We start from the raw sequence: 15,506 nt of genomic DNA on the forward strand, positions 1-15,506 counted from the left end.
GACCTTGATGAATGGTATGTTTACATAGAGAGATGCAAACATGTCAAGAAACCTTGAGTATAGTCTCTTCTCTACACAGCCATTTAGTAATTGGGGAAAGGGTGCATAGAGTCTCAGCAGCTCCTTCTGTGTCAGCTCTTTCTGTGTAATTATGGTTTCTTGATGATTCTCCCCATGCTTTCCTGCTGAAGTGTCTTCAGGTTGTTCTAATGGGTTGTTCAGCTCTTCCTCAGTCTCCTTATCACTTATAGTAACCATCTTGCAATCTTTCCATCTGACTTTCTTTGCTTCACCTCTCGGATTTTTCTCTGTCACTTGGGAAGCTATCAGTAGGTTTGGGGATCTTCTCAGATAAGTATCCCACTTGAAATTCTAGCCTCTTGATGGTTTCTCCCTGATTCTTGATACTGGCTCGCACCTCCTCTTTGAACACCTTTTTATCTTGAATCTCTTTGCATATGCTTTCAAGTATATTCTCAATCCTTGAGAGTCTATCTTCAGATGATGATGAGTTGAGGTTGGATGGATGAGTTGGGTTATTTTGGTTTTGGTATGGATGTGGAGAGGTGTTGTTAGGGTGGTGTTGATATGATCTCTGTGTGGAATGTTGGTGAGCTGCATGGTTGTTGGGGTTGTGACGTCTCTGATCTTGGCTTTGGTCTTGTTGATTTCCCCACCCAAAGTTTGGGTGATTCCTCCAACCAGGGTTGTAGGTCTTGGAGTATGGATCATGGGTCTGGCTGGGTGAGTTTCCAATGTAGTTGGCTTGTTCTTGCTCATCCTCTGCCTCTGCATTCACTCCCTCTTGGGTTGCTGATGAGGTGGTGATTGCTGCAACTTGGTTCCTCTCTATCTTCTTGGTGAGGTAAGCCAGCTGCTTGGTGATAAGCTTGTTTTGGGCCAGCAGTGTATCCACATTGTTTAGCTCCATCACTCCTCTAGTGTTGCCTCTTTCAGAAGCATAGAAATAGTCATTTTCTGCTACAGTCTCAATGATATCTATGGCTTCTTCAATGGTCTTCTTCTTATTCAGAGATCCCCTGATGAGTGGTCTACTGCCTTCTTTGATTCATAAGAAAGGCCTTCATAGAAAATGTGCAGCTGCACCCATTCATTGAACATATCTGGTGGACACCTTCTTGTCAGGTCCTTAAACCTCTCCCATGCTTCATATAGAGTTTCACCATCTTGCTGCCTGAAGGTTTGCACCTCAGCTCTCAGCCTATTGATCCGTTGAGGAGGATAGAATCTTGCCAAGAACTTGTTCACCACCTCTTCCCAGGTTGCTAAACTCTCCTTTGGGAAGGATTCCAGCCATTTAGATGCCTTGTCCTTGAGTGAGAAAGGGAACAGAAGTAGTCTATAGGTGTCAGGATGAACACCATTAGACTTCACAGTATCACATATCCTCAGGAAGGTGGTTAGATGTTGATTGGGGTCTTCTTGGACATCTCATCCGAATGAACAATTGTTCTGAACAAGGGTAATGAGCTGTGGCTTTAGTTCAAAGTTGTTCGCATGTATGGTTGGCCTTTGGATGCTACTTCCGCAATTTGCTGCATTTGGATTGATGTACGAACCCAGAACTCTTCTCTCTTACCCAGCATGATTTGCTAGACCTTCTCTGCCATGGTTGTGAGCCTCTTCTTCATGATGGTTCTCCATATTCTCATCCATATCTGGTTCAAAGCACTCCTCCTCTTCCTCAGCACCAACTACTTTCATTCCTCTTGCTTCCCTCCTTAATCTAAGGAAGGTCCTCTCAGGTTCAGAATCAAAGGAAGTTGAAGCCCTGCTTCTTCTCCCTGTCATACAACTACCAAGGCACAAGCAAGGAAATAGATGCAGAAAGTAATTTCTATAGAAATGTTGTTAGTGTGAGTGATGCAATATATCAAACAGTTAGTGGGTTAGTGGACTGAATTGTAAACAACTAAGAAAATAGGTAGGGGGAAGGGAAGAGAATAACTGAACAGAAAGTAAATTACTCAAATGAACTTAAATCAAACAAAAGAAAAAAAAATGCTCAATCTAGTTAACCTCCAATTTAATCATTGTTGATACAAAATCAATCCCTCGCAACGGCGCCATAAACTTGATGCACGGAAACTTGTCTCTCAACACTTTTCCTTCAGCAAGTATACCGAATTGTTGTCAAGTAAAAACTCACAATAGAGTGAGGTCGAATCCCACAGGGATTGATTGGTCAAGCAACTTTAATTAGAGGAATGTTCTAGTTGAGCGAAGCAGAATTTGATTTGAGATTTGCAGAAAATTAAATGGCGGAAAAGTAAATAGCAGAAAATGTAAATTGCTAGAAATAAAGAGCTGAACGTAAATGGCAGAAAGTAAATTGCAGAATCTTAAATGAGAATGGGGAAGATGCTCATAAAAGTAAATTGCAGAAATTAAAGAGAATGGGTAAGATCAGAAATGGGGAATTCATTGGGCTTAGGAGATGTTGCATTCTCCGGATCAAGTTCATTTTTATCTCTTCCTCAATCAATGCGTTCATTGATCTCCTTGGCAATCTTTGGTGATCGAATTACAATTCCTTATAATTCAATCTCTCAAATCTTCATCAGTAGCCAATTCCTTGGTCAATTGCTCATGAGAAGAGATGAAGTATGGTCACTGATTATACCACATGCATTCCCAAATCAAGTGTTGGTAGAATTATAGTCACCATATCCATCTAACCCCAATTTGGTCCAGCATGAGAAAACATTTCTAGCATGATCTCTTCATTCTTCTTCCAAGGTTCAGAAGAGATCCAAGTATGAATAGCTTCTTTTCCAAGATAACTACCCAATTGGATGAAGATTGAAAGCTTTCTAGTAAAATCAAGAGAAAAGATAGAAGAAGAATAATAAAAACTAATATTGATCCATCAAATTACAACAGAGCTCCCTAACCCAATGAAAGGGGTTTAGTTGTTCATAGCTCTGAAAATCGAAAACAAAGATGGAAAATACATTATGAAAAGTAAAACTAGAAGTGCAGAGAAAGTAAAATTATACAGAGAGTAGTTGATGCCAAGGCATCTTAGGCTAGTTTCACTAGTATTTTTCTGTTAGTTTTAGTGGTTTTATGCATTTTCTTGAGCTTAAAGTAACCAAGAATGGTTAAAAGAATAACAAAGCAATGAACCATCCAAACAATATGATTTTGATGCAAATTCCATGAGTTTTAGTTATATTACTTGAATGCTATGAACGGAAGATTTCTCATGAAATTTTGCAAGACTTTGATGCAATTGTTTGGATGATTTCAGGGAAGAAGAGGCTAGGCAAGGAAGCAACAAAGTCAATAAAGGAAGCTTGAATATCACATGTGGAGTTTAAGTTCCAGTTTAAGCCTAAACTGGAGCTTAAACGCCAGAATCATGAAGGCTAAGAAATGCTGAAACTGAAGTTTAACCTCCAGTTTAACCTTAAACTGGAGGTTAAACGCCAGAATGAAAGTCTCACCAAAGAAGCATTCCACGTTTAACCTCCAGTTTAACCTTAAACTGGAGGTTAAACGCCAGAATGAGAATGCCAATCAGGAAGCATTTCCACGTTTAACCTCCAGTTTAACCTTAAACTGGAGGTTAAACGCCAGAAATGGGAAGTGCACCAGGGAGCCATTTCCACGTTTAAGCTCCAGTTTGACCTTAAACTGGAGCTTAAACGTGTTCGACCAAGTTTTCTCCTCCAGGGTTGCTTTCTCCATTTCCACGTTTAAGCTCCAGTTTAACCTTAAACTGGAGCTTAAACGTGTTCGACACCTCCAGGGCTACCTTTCTCAGCTTCCACGTTTAAGTGATGCCAAGGCATCTTAGGCTAGTTTCACTAGCCTTTTTCTTTTATTTTTAGTTGTTTTATGCATTTTCTTGAGCCTTAAGTAATCATTTTGGGCCAATTAGTCATGCTTGTCTTAAATCATTCAACATGAAGATTTTGATGCAAATTCCATGAGTTTTTAGTTATATTCCTTGAATGCTATGAATGGAAGAATTCTCATGAAATTTTGCAAGACTTTGATGCAATTGTTGGATGATTTCAGGAAAGAAGAGGCTAGGCAAGGAAGCAACAAAATCAATAAAGGAAGCTTGAATATCACATGTGGAGTTTAAGTTCCAGTTTAAGCTTAAACTGGAACTTAAACTACCAAGCCATATAATGCTGGAAATGGCGTTTAAGTTCCAGTTTAAGCCTAAACTGGAGCTTAAACGCCAGAATCATGAAGGCTAAGAAATGCTGAAACTGAAGTTTAACCTCCAGTTTAACCTCAAACTGGAGGTTAAACGCCAGAATGATAATGCCACTCAGGAAGGAGTTCCACGTTTAACCTCCAGTTTGACCTCAAACTGGAGGTTAAACGCCAGAATGGGAAAAGCACCAGGGAGCCATTTCCACGTTTAAGCTCCAGTTTGACCTCAAACTGGAGCTTAAACGTGTTCGACCAAGTTTTCTCCTCCAGGGTTGCTCTCTCCATTTCCACGTTTAAGCTCCAGTTTGACCTCAAACTGGAGCTTAAACGTGTTCGACACCTCCAGGGCTACCTTTCTAAGCTTCCACGTTTAACCTCCAGTTTAACCTTAAACTGGAGGTTAAACGTGTTCCACCTCCAGGATGCCTCCTTCCATTTCCACGTTTAACCTCCAGTTTGACCTTAAACTGGAGGTTAAACGTGTTCGACCTCCAGGGCTGCCCTTCCTATATCCACGTTTAAGCTTCAGTTTGACCTCAAACTGGAGCTTAAACGTGTTCGACTACATGACTCTCCAGGGCTGCCTTCTTCCATTTCCACGTTCAAGCTTCAGTTTAACCTTAAACTGAAGCTTAAACGTGCTTCTACAAAAGGCCTCACTGGAAGTGTCTGGCGTTTAAGCTGCAGTTTAAGCTTAAACTGCAACTTAAACGCCACTCTTGGAAAAGGTTTCTGGACCAAAAATATTGTGGTTTAAGTTAGTATTTGAGCACAAACATTAACTTAAACTTATTCTGGTATGAAACCCAATTGAATACCATGGTTTATGGGATTGGGCCTGAAGGATTGATGAGTTTGAAATCTCAATTTATTGAGTCATGTGTCATTATTTGATTATCATTAAGTTGGCTCAATGAATGTTACAGAATTTGGATCAACAGCCTCATCAAGATTATGGATCATAAACACAAGGCAAAAGGAAAGCAGGGAGAGGCCTCAAAGCCCAAGAAACACAACAGAAGCTCAATATAGAAAGTGTATAAATAGGATAGAATTGAAGTTAGAAAGGACTTTTACCTTCACCTTTAGCTAGTTTTCATATCTTTGTAATTGAATTCAGAGCTATGACTCACTAAACCCCCTTTCATTGGGTTAGGGAGCTCTATTGTAATTCAATGAATCAATAATAGTTTATCTTCTTCTTCAATCTTTTCTCTTGAATTTTGTTAGAAAGCTTCTCGATCTAATCCCATTGAGTAGTTGTCTTGGGAAAGAAACTACCCATACTTGGAATCCTTCGGAACCTTGGGAAAGGAATGGAGGATTCATGCTAGAGAAGCTTTCTCACAGTGAATTGGATTGGGGTTTGGATGGATATTGTGACATGTAATCCTACCAAATTGTGGTTCATGAAACTGTGTGGTATAATCAGTGATCGAGCATCATCTCTTCTTATGAACATTTAAACCAAGGGATTGGGAATTTGTTTGTTTTTAGAGAGAATTGGTGAGCCAAGGGATTGGGATCCAATCATATAAGATTGCCAAGCAAAATTCAATGAACGCATTGGTTGAGGAAGAGATAAACATGTTTTGATTCGGAGATCTCAATATCTCCTATAACCCAATGAATTCCCCATTTCTGATTTCCACTTTCTCTTTACATTTTGCTACTCAATTCATGCAATCACCCCCATTCCCTTTTAATTTCAGCAATTTAGTTTCTGCTCTTTAATTCATGCAATTTAAGATTCCGCCATTTCAATTTCTTGTCATTTACTTTTCCCGCCAATTTTACATTCCGCAATTCTCATCTCAATCTTGATTCCGCTCAACTAGAACACACTTCTAATCCGAATTGCTCACTCAACCAATCCTTGTGGGATTCGACCTCACTCTATTGTGAGTTTTTACTTGACGATAACCGGTGCACTTGCCGGAAGGAATTTTGCCGATCGTGCAATTTCCTAAATCGTAGCATAACTAGTTTATGCGCATCATTAAGCTCCAGTTTAACCTTAAACTGGAGCTTAAACGTGTTCGACCTCCAGGATGCCTTCTTCCATTTCCACGTTTAAGCTCCAGTTTAACCTTAAACTGGAGCTTAAACGTGTTCGACCTCCAGGGCTGCCTTTTCTATCTCCACGTTTAAGCTTCAGTTTAACCTTAAACTGAAGCTTAAACGTGTTCGACTAAGTTACCCTCCAGGGCTGCCTTCTTCCATTTCCACGTTTAAGCTTCAGTTTAACCTTAAACTGAAGCTTAAACGTGCTTCCACAAAAGGCATCACTGGAAGTGTCTGGCGTTTAAGCTACAGTTTAAGCTTAAACTGCAACTTAAACGCCACTCTTGGAAAAGGTTTCTGGGCCAACAATATTGCGGTTTAAGTTAGTATTTGAGCACAAACATTAACTTAAACTTACTCTGGTATGAAACCCAATTGAATATCATGGTTTATGGGATTGGGCCTGAAGGATTGATGAGTCTGAAATTTCAATTTATTGAGTCATGTGTCATTATTTGATTATCACTAAGTTGGCTCAATGAATGTTACAGATTTTGGATCAACAGCCTCATCAAGATTATGGATCATAAACCCAAGGCAAAAGGAAAGCAGGGAGAGGCCTCAAAGCCCAAGAAACACAACAGAAGCTCAATATAGAAAGTGTATAAATAGGATAGAATTTAAGTGAGGAAGGACTTTTACTTTTTCATTTGGCTAGTTTTCATATCTTTGTAATTGAATTCAGAGCTATGACTCACTAAACCCCCTTTCATTGGGTTAGGGAGCTCTATTGTAATTCAATGAATCAATAATAGTTTATCTTCTTCTTCAATCTTTTCTCTTGAATTTTGTTAGAAAGCTTCTCGATCTAATTCCATTGGGTAGTTGTCTTGGGAAAGAAACTACCCATAATTGGAATCCTTCGGAACCTTGGGAAAGGAATGGAGGATTCATGCTAGAGAAGCTTTCTCACAGTGAATTGGATTGGGGTTTGGATGGATATTGTGACATGTAATCCTACCAAATTGTGGTTCATGAAACTGTGTGGTATAATCAGTGATCGAGCATCATCTCTTCTTATGAATATTTAAACCAAGGGATTGGGAATTTGTTCGTTTTTAGAGAGAATTGGTGAGCCAAGGGATTGGGATCCAATCATATAAGATTGCCAAGCAAAATTCAATGAACGCATTGGTTGAGGAAGAGATAAACATGTTTTGATTCGGAGATCTCAATATCTCCTATAACCCAATGAATTCCCCATTTCTGATTTCCACTTTCTCTTTACATTCTGCAATTAAATTCATGCAATCACCCCCATTCCCTTTAATTTCCGCAATTTAGCTTCTGCTCTTTACTTCATGCAATTTAAGATTTCGCCATTTAAATTTCTTGTCATTTACGTTTCCCGCCAATTTTACATTCCGCAATTCTCATCTAAATCTTGATTCCGCTCAACTAGCACACACTTCTAATCCGAATTGCTCACTCAACCAATCCTTGTGGGATTCGACCTCACTCTATTGTGAGTTTTTACTTGACGATAACCGGTGCACTTGCCGGAAGGAATTTTGCCGATCGTGCAATTTCCTAAATCGTAGCATAACTAGTTTATGCGCATCAGTAGTTCTCCAATTTCCAACTCCCCCCCCCCCCGAAAAGCTCTTTCTAATTCAAAACTACCCCTATATATACTACTCTTCTGATCTTCTAGTTGGTTCTTCAAGTCTTGGATATGGGCCTTTGGATCTTGAGTTTGAAGCAGTTATCCTCTTCAGTGGGCTTAGATTTACTTGCAGAGAGAAAGTGTGAAGTAGGCAGGGTGTTTAGCTCAGGACGTTAGTGGCGTTAACGTTAAGTGAGAGTGTGGGTTCGAGAACGTTAGTGACAATCACCTTTTTCACTAACGTTCCTAACCCAGGGATGATCCACGTTAACTTCAACGTTAGTGGCACCAACGTGACCACTAACGTTGCCTCTTGGTCCTTCACACACGTTATTGGGACTCACCTTTTCCAATAACGTTGAGAGTCCTCCCTTCCCCCTACGTTAGAGTCCACATTAACTTAGTTATCGTGGCTCTTAACGTAGGCTTGCCAATCCTTCGAGAACGTTAGTGACACTTACCTTTGTCACTAATGTTCCAAGATGCCCCTACTTCCCACGTTAGAGTCCACGTTAACTAGGTTAACGTGGCTTCTAACGTGGTGTTGATAGCCATCTCCAACGTTAGTGACAAAGGTGAGTGTCACTAACGTTGGCTCATCATCTCCTTTATCCACGTTAGTTTCCATGTTAACTAAGTTAACGTTGGAGCTAACGTTGCTCATAGTGGCTTGTGGTGGTACATCCCAACGTTAGTGACAAAGGTAAGTGTCACTAACGTTGGCGATCACTTGCTTTCTCCACGTTAGCTTCCACGTTAACTAAGTTAACGTGGCAACTAATGTGGCTTATTGTGGCTTGGCCAACGTTAGTGACAAAGGTGAGTGTCACTAACGTTGGCTTCTCTTTTGCTTCCCAACGTTAGAGTCCATGTTAACTGAGTTAACGTGGCTCTTAACGTGGCCACTTATGAGTTTGGTCCAACGTTAGTGACATAGGTGAGTGTCACTAACGTTGGCCTTATTTCTTTCTTCCACGTTAGAGTTCACGTTAACTTAGTTAACGTGACTCTTATCGTGGGCTATTATGGTTTCGAGGACGTTATTGGCGATTACTTTTCTCATTAACGTTGCAAGTTAGCTCCCATTCCACGTTAGTGGTCACGTTAGTTAGACTAACGTGGCTGCTAACGTGATTCTTCCTTGCTTCCTTTGTCCTGAAATCAAACAATAAAGTGCATCAAAGTTCTAATCCATGTCATGAGATATGCATCATCTAATTTGTCATATAATTCATGCAAAATTCTCATGAAATCATGTAAAGTGCACCATGTTTGCTTGAATCAAGATGTAAGTGAAATTTTACCCAAAACTTTCTTATTTCCTAAGAAAATGCATGAAACTACCCTAAAACAGTAAAGAAAAGGTCAGTGAAACTGGCCAAAATGCCCTGGCATCAAGGTGGTTATCCCAGGAATCTCTTGAACTCTTGGAAGGCTTGCTCATACTCCGTTGTCCATTCAAAATTTTTTCCTTTCCTTAGAGTGGCATAGAAGGGGAGAGATCTTATTGCCGATCCGGCTAGAAATCTGGACAAGGCTGCCAACCTCCCGTTGAGTTGTTGCACCTCTTTGACGCAAGTCGGGCTTTTCATGTCGAGTATGGCCCGGCAGTTATCCGGATTTGCTTCGATTCCTCTTTGTGTTAGCATAAAACCCAGGAATTTGCCGGCTTCTACTGCGAAGGTGCATTTTGCAGGATTGAGTCGCATGTCATGCCTTCTTATAGTGTCGAACACTTGGGTCAGGTCGGACAACAGCGTATCTTCACTTTGTGTCTTTATTAACATGTCGTCCACATAGACTTCCATGATTTTTCCGATATGATCCGAAAAGACTTTATTCATTAACCTTTGGTAAGTTGCTCCCGCGTTTTTAAGACCGAAAAGCATTACGATGTAGCAGTAGTTTGCTTTTGGGGTTAGGAATGAGGTTTTTTCTTGATCGGGTGGATGCATTGAGATTTGATTGTATCCCGAATACACATCCATGAACGATAGGTATTTACATTCGGAGGAGGCATCCACCAGAGTGTCAATACTTGGGAGTGGATAAGGATCTTTTGGGCAGGCTTTGTTGAGATCAGTGTAGTCGGTGCAAATTCGCCACTTCCCGTTTGATTTTTTCACCAAGACGACGTTAGCTAGCCATAATGGGTACTTGACTTCTCTTATGAATCCTGCCACCAGTAGAGCTTGTACCTGCTCTTCCACAGCTTGGGATCATTCTGGTCTGAGCTTTCTCCGTCTCTGTTGTACTGGCCGAGATCCTGGGTAGACCGCCAACTTATGGCACATTAATTTGGGGTCTATGCCTGGCATGTCTGTAGCTTTCCATGCAAAGAGGTTGACATTATCTCGTAAAAACTGTACGAGTAATTCTTTTATGTCTCCTCTTGGAATCGTACCGATATTGGTTGTTTTGTCTGGGGTGTCTCCGATATGGATTTTCTTTACTTCACCTTCGGGTTGTGGGCGGAGTTCTTCTCACCTCTGAACTCTCCCCAGTTCGATTGTGTGGAATTCCTCTCCTCTGCCTCTGAGGTTTAGACTTTCATTGTAACAACGGCGTGCCATCTTCTAATCTGCTTTTATTGTAGCTATCCCTTCCGCAGTTGAGAATTTCATGCATAAATGTGGAGTTGAGACTATTGCACCGAGTTGATTCAATGTTGTCTGACCTATCAAGGCATTGTAGGCTGAACTCACGTCGACCATGATGTAGTCTATCTTGAGTGTTCTGGATTGGTTTCCTTTTCCGAAGGTAGTGTGTAGTGAGATGTATCCAAGTGGTTGAACTGGGGTGTCTCCCAGTCCGAACAGACTATTTGGATATGCTCTAAGTTCTTTTTCTTCTAGGCCGAGCTTGTCGAAGGCAGTTTTGAACAAGATGTCGGCGGAGCTCCCTTGGTCTATCAGTGTGCGTTGGAGATTTGCGTTTACCAGTATAATAGTGATGACCATGGGTTTATCGTGTCCTAAGATGATACCGGATGCATCTTCTTTGGTGAAAGTGATTGTGGGGATGTCGAGTGCTTCGTCTTTCCCCTCAATATGATATACTTCTTTGAGATATCTTTTGCGAGATGACTTGGAGATTCCTCCTCCCGCAAATCCACGATGTATCATGTGGACGTGTATTTCTGCTGTGCGAGGTGATCGCTCGGTTCGTCCGACATCTTTGTCTCTTCTTCTTTTTCTTTGTTCATCGTCCCGGGTGGCCAGGTACCGATCTAGTTTTCCCTCTCTTACTAATTTTTCTATGACATTTTTTAAGTCAAAACATTCGTTGGTGGAATGCCCGTGGATTCGATGATATTCACAATATTCGGTCCGATTTCCTCCTCTTTTTTGCCTTTGAGTGGTCGAGCTGGGGGTATTTTTTCAGTGTGGCAAACTTCTCTGTAGACATCCACATGAGACACCCGAAGAGGGGTGTAATTATGGTATTTTTTTATTTTTTTCCCTTGTCGATCTTCCTTCTTTTTAGACTTTTTATCCTTATCCCGGGAGGGATAGGTGAATCCAGATTTTGAGGTCTCTCCTAGTCGAGAGTTTTCCTCCATGTTGATGTACTTCTCTGCTCGTTCTTGTACTTTGTTCAGAGATGTAGGGTGTTTTTTCGATATAGATTGACTAAAAGGTCCCTCTCGGAAGCCATTGATGAGGCCCATAATGGCGGCCTCTGTTGGTAGGCTTTGTATGTCCAGGCATGTTTTGTTGAATCTTTCCATGTAACTGCGAAGACTTTCCCGATCTCCTTGCTTAATTCCTAATAGACTTGGGGCGTGTTTAGCCTTATCTTTTTGGATGGAGAATCTGGCTAGAAACTTCTTGGCTAAGTCGTTGAAGCTTGAGATGGACCTAGGAGGTAGATTGTCGAACCACCTGATTGCTGTCTTTGTTAAAGTAGTTGGAAAGGCTTTGCAGCGAACTGCATCTGAGGCGTCGGTGAGATACATTCTACTTCTAAAATTGCTGAGATGATGGCCGGGATCTGTAGTGCCATCGTACAGAATCATGTCCGGAAGTTTTAAGTCCTTAGGGATTTTGGTCTTCATGATTTCCCTAGTGAATAGGTCTTGATCCTTGCGAGAGTTGTCCTCAGGGGTGGATCGAGTAGCTTTGGCTTTGAGATCAGCTTCGAGTTTTAGAAGTTTATCTTTCAATTCTCGGCGTCGCCTTATCTCCCTTTGTAGATCCTTCCCAGTTTCTGGCTGATGATGGGCTTCTTTTTCAAGTTGCTTTATACGATCTTGAAGCGTCTCTATTGCTCCCGAATTTGGTGAGTTTTTGTCCCCGTTAGATTCTGGGGTATCTTTCGGTGTAGTGTCACGTTTTTGTGCGGCGTTCTATCCTCTAGATCTAAATCGTGGTCGTTGTCATGGTCATCCACCATGGTGATGGGATGACTTCCAGGTCCCCGGCAATGGTGCCAATGTTTCGAGGGTTACCTGAAACTGGAGGTCAATCTCGGTCGAGATCTTTTGTACTGGTCGGTGCTGACGTGTCCGACTGGTGAGTGGCGGCCGGAGCTGTCGTGTCCGACTTGTTGGACTGGCTGCACTGCTGATCCTTCGCCACCGGAGGGTGGGGGTACCTGCAAGGGACTCCGATGCTTAAGTTAGCAAGGGTATTAAGCAGGTTTTTTTGTAGAATCAGAGTATGAGTTATACCTGGGTGCTCCAGTGTATTTATAATGGTGTGGAGTGACCTTTCTAAAGATAAGATAGTTAACTTATCTTATCTTTGAGCGGAGTTATCTTATCTTTAAGGGAACCGCCCTTATCCTTCTAGACTTGGGCAGCCTTTGGACTTGGGTCGTGTTCCTCTGTTTGGGCCTTTTTTGGGCTTCTCTTGGCGATTTGGCCGAACTCTTTAAGAAGAGGTCAGGTAATCCTGACCTGAAGAGGTCGGTCGACTTGTCGTCAATCAGCCCGGGTCATACAGCTCGACCTAGGGCATGAACAAAAAGTAAAACAAAAAGTGAACTATGATCAGATCTTCAATTCTAAGAACTATATAAAAGGAAAAGTGAAAGATGATTCTCAGATAAAGAAATTCAGTAGAATTCTTCAACCCAAGTTTAAGACCCAAAACAGAAGAATAAAAGTTACAGAAAGGAGATAGCAAAAACAGAAAAGAAAATTTTAGATTTGATCTCAATTCTAAATTCTAGAAATTGAAAACTAAAAGAGAGCTCTCTCTGAAATTAAATTCCTATCTATATATACACCTTCTATTTCAGGCCTTCAGCACACGGAGTGGGCTTTTTGGTCTTGCATGAAGTGGATCAAAATGGCCATTTGTTGTAGCTTTAGGTGAACGTAGCGTTCTCAAATAGAACGTAGCGTTCTTTCACCGACGCAGGCGTGTCCTGTGCGCGAGCACGTCCCTTGCGCTTTTCCCCATCGACGCGGGTGCGTACTGTGCGCAAGTGCGCCCTTCAGCAGCGTTCATTAACTGAACACTCCGTTCGAGCCATGAACGCTATGTCTGTGTGCGCGCCTTGTGCGCTTGCGCATGTATAGCAACATATCAATTATGTGTTCCAGCGTCTTGTACGCGTCTGTATCCATCACCACTTTTATTTCATCGGCACGGGTGAAGCATGTGCACGTGCGCATTGATAAACCACTATTTTATGGTTTATCTTGTGCTCAATTGAGTGGATTTCATCAACTCTTCACCCACTTATTCATAATATTTGCATGGTTTTACATTTACCTTCCTAATTATGTGCTTTGATTGAAAACATGCTTCTTTGATCTTATAATTGCTTATTATTAATCATCTCTTATTACCATTAGATGCCTTGATATGTGTGTTAAGTGTTTTCAGATATTATAAGGAAGGAATGGCTTGGAGGATGGGAAGAAAGCATGCAAAAGTGGAAGGAATGCAAGAAGTTGGAGAAATTGCTAAGCTGTCCAGCCTGACCTCTCTGCACTCAAATGGCTATAACTTTAGCTACAGAGGTCCAAATGACGCGGTTCTAGTTGCGTTGGAAAGCTAACGTTTGGGGCTTCGATTTGATATATAATATGCTATAGTTCCCCTGACCCTAGGCGACGCGACCGCGTGATCCATGCGGCCACGTCGCAGTGACGGAAATCCAGCGTGGCAAAATTCGAAACCAGCGAATTCTGGACTGTTTCTGACCCAGTTTGCGGCCCAGAAAACACATATTAGAGGCTATAAAGTGGGGGAATGCATCCATTCAAAAAGACGCTTCCATAATTCACAAATTTTAGGAGTAGATGTAGTTTTTAGAGAGAGAGGTTCTCTCCTCTCTCTTAGGATTAGGATTTAGGACTTCTCTTAGTTTTAGGAGTGACTCTCAATCCAGGTTCAATGTTCTTTTATTTATTTTTCCATGCTTGTCTATGTCAGATTTAAGTTCTTTTGTTAATGCAATTTGAGGTATTTCAGTTTAATATTGCTTTCTTTTATTTACATGATTATTGCTTCCCATCTGAAGGCACTCTTATTCCAGTAGATTTACTTTTCCCCTTTTGGTCTTGGTTAAGAAATCAGTAACTCAGGAATTATCCAACTTAATAACATAATTGTTAATTGTTATCTTGCCAATTGAGTTGAACATCAGTAATCCCAAGCTTTTCTTAGGAAATAAATAGGATTCGAAGATCAAACCAATTTATCCCTTGACTTTCCTTTGCTTTAGTAAAGGTTAACAAATTGGAATTAAGATTCAACTTTCATTGTTATTGATAAGGATAACTAAGTCTGGACTTCCAATTTCTCACACCTTGCCAAGAGATTTTATTATTATTATTTTATTTTACATGTCATATAACATATTCCCACCTTACTTCCAAAACCCCCAATTTACAATCTTCATAACCAATAATAAGAACATACTTCCCTGCAATTCCTTGAGAAGACGACCCGAGGTTTGAATACTCGGTTATCCATTTTAAAGGGGTTTGTTACTTGTGACAACCACAACTTTTGTAAGAAAGGTTGATTGCTTGGTTTAGTAACTATACTTACAACGAGAGTTTCTATAACCTCTAAACCATAAATCTTCAATTCTTCAAAATGGCGCCGTTGCCGGGGAATTGTAAACGTGTGCCTTATTATTGGTTATTGTAAATATTTTATTTTTGCTTGTTTATTTGTTTTTATTTTTGTTTTTTTTATTAAATTAAGAGGTTATTGATTTTTATTTTTAAAATTTTTATCTTATCTTATCTTATTTCAAAAATCAATTTTCAAAATTCAAATTTAAAAATTTTCAAATTTTAAATTTAAAAATTTTTAAATTTCAAATTTCAAATTTCAAATATTCAGATTTCAAAAATTTAAAATTCAAATTTCAAAATTTCAAAATTCAAATTTCAAAATTTCAAAATTCAAATTTCAAAATTTAATTTTCAAATTCAAAATTTAAATAACCTTTTAATTTAAATTTATTTTTATTTTCATTTTTAATTTTTATTTTGCTACAATGAACTCTCACCCCTTTGGCTATGAGTCTGGTTACAATAATATTACAGGAAGAAGAAATTACAATGAGAACAGGCATCAAGGTTGGAACAATCAAAGATGGGAGGAGCCACAAGGATTTGATCAACCCTCATGGCAACAACCACCTCCAATGGACTATCAACAACCACCACCAT

The 15,506-nt window shown here is 40.3% G+C and overlaps 1 non-coding gene across 1 annotated transcript; it reads left to right on the forward strand.

The window, feature by feature from the left end:
* Positions 1-1,117: 1,117 nt before the first annotated feature.
* LOC148577673 (small nucleolar RNA R71) lies at positions 1,118-1,224 on the forward strand. Its single transcript, XR_015903625.1, has one exon. It is a non-coding gene; the product is annotated as a small nucleolar RNA R71 (small nucleolar RNA).
* The last annotated feature ends 14,282 nt before the right edge of the window (positions 1,225-15,506 follow it).

Source organism: Arachis ipaensis, chromosome B1 (assembly GCF_059453495.1).
Source record: "Arachis ipaensis isolate K30076 ecotype BB chromosome B1, ASM5945349v1, whole genome shotgun sequence".
Classification (NCBI taxonomy): Eukaryota; Viridiplantae; Streptophyta; class Magnoliopsida; order Fabales; family Fabaceae; genus Arachis; species Arachis ipaensis.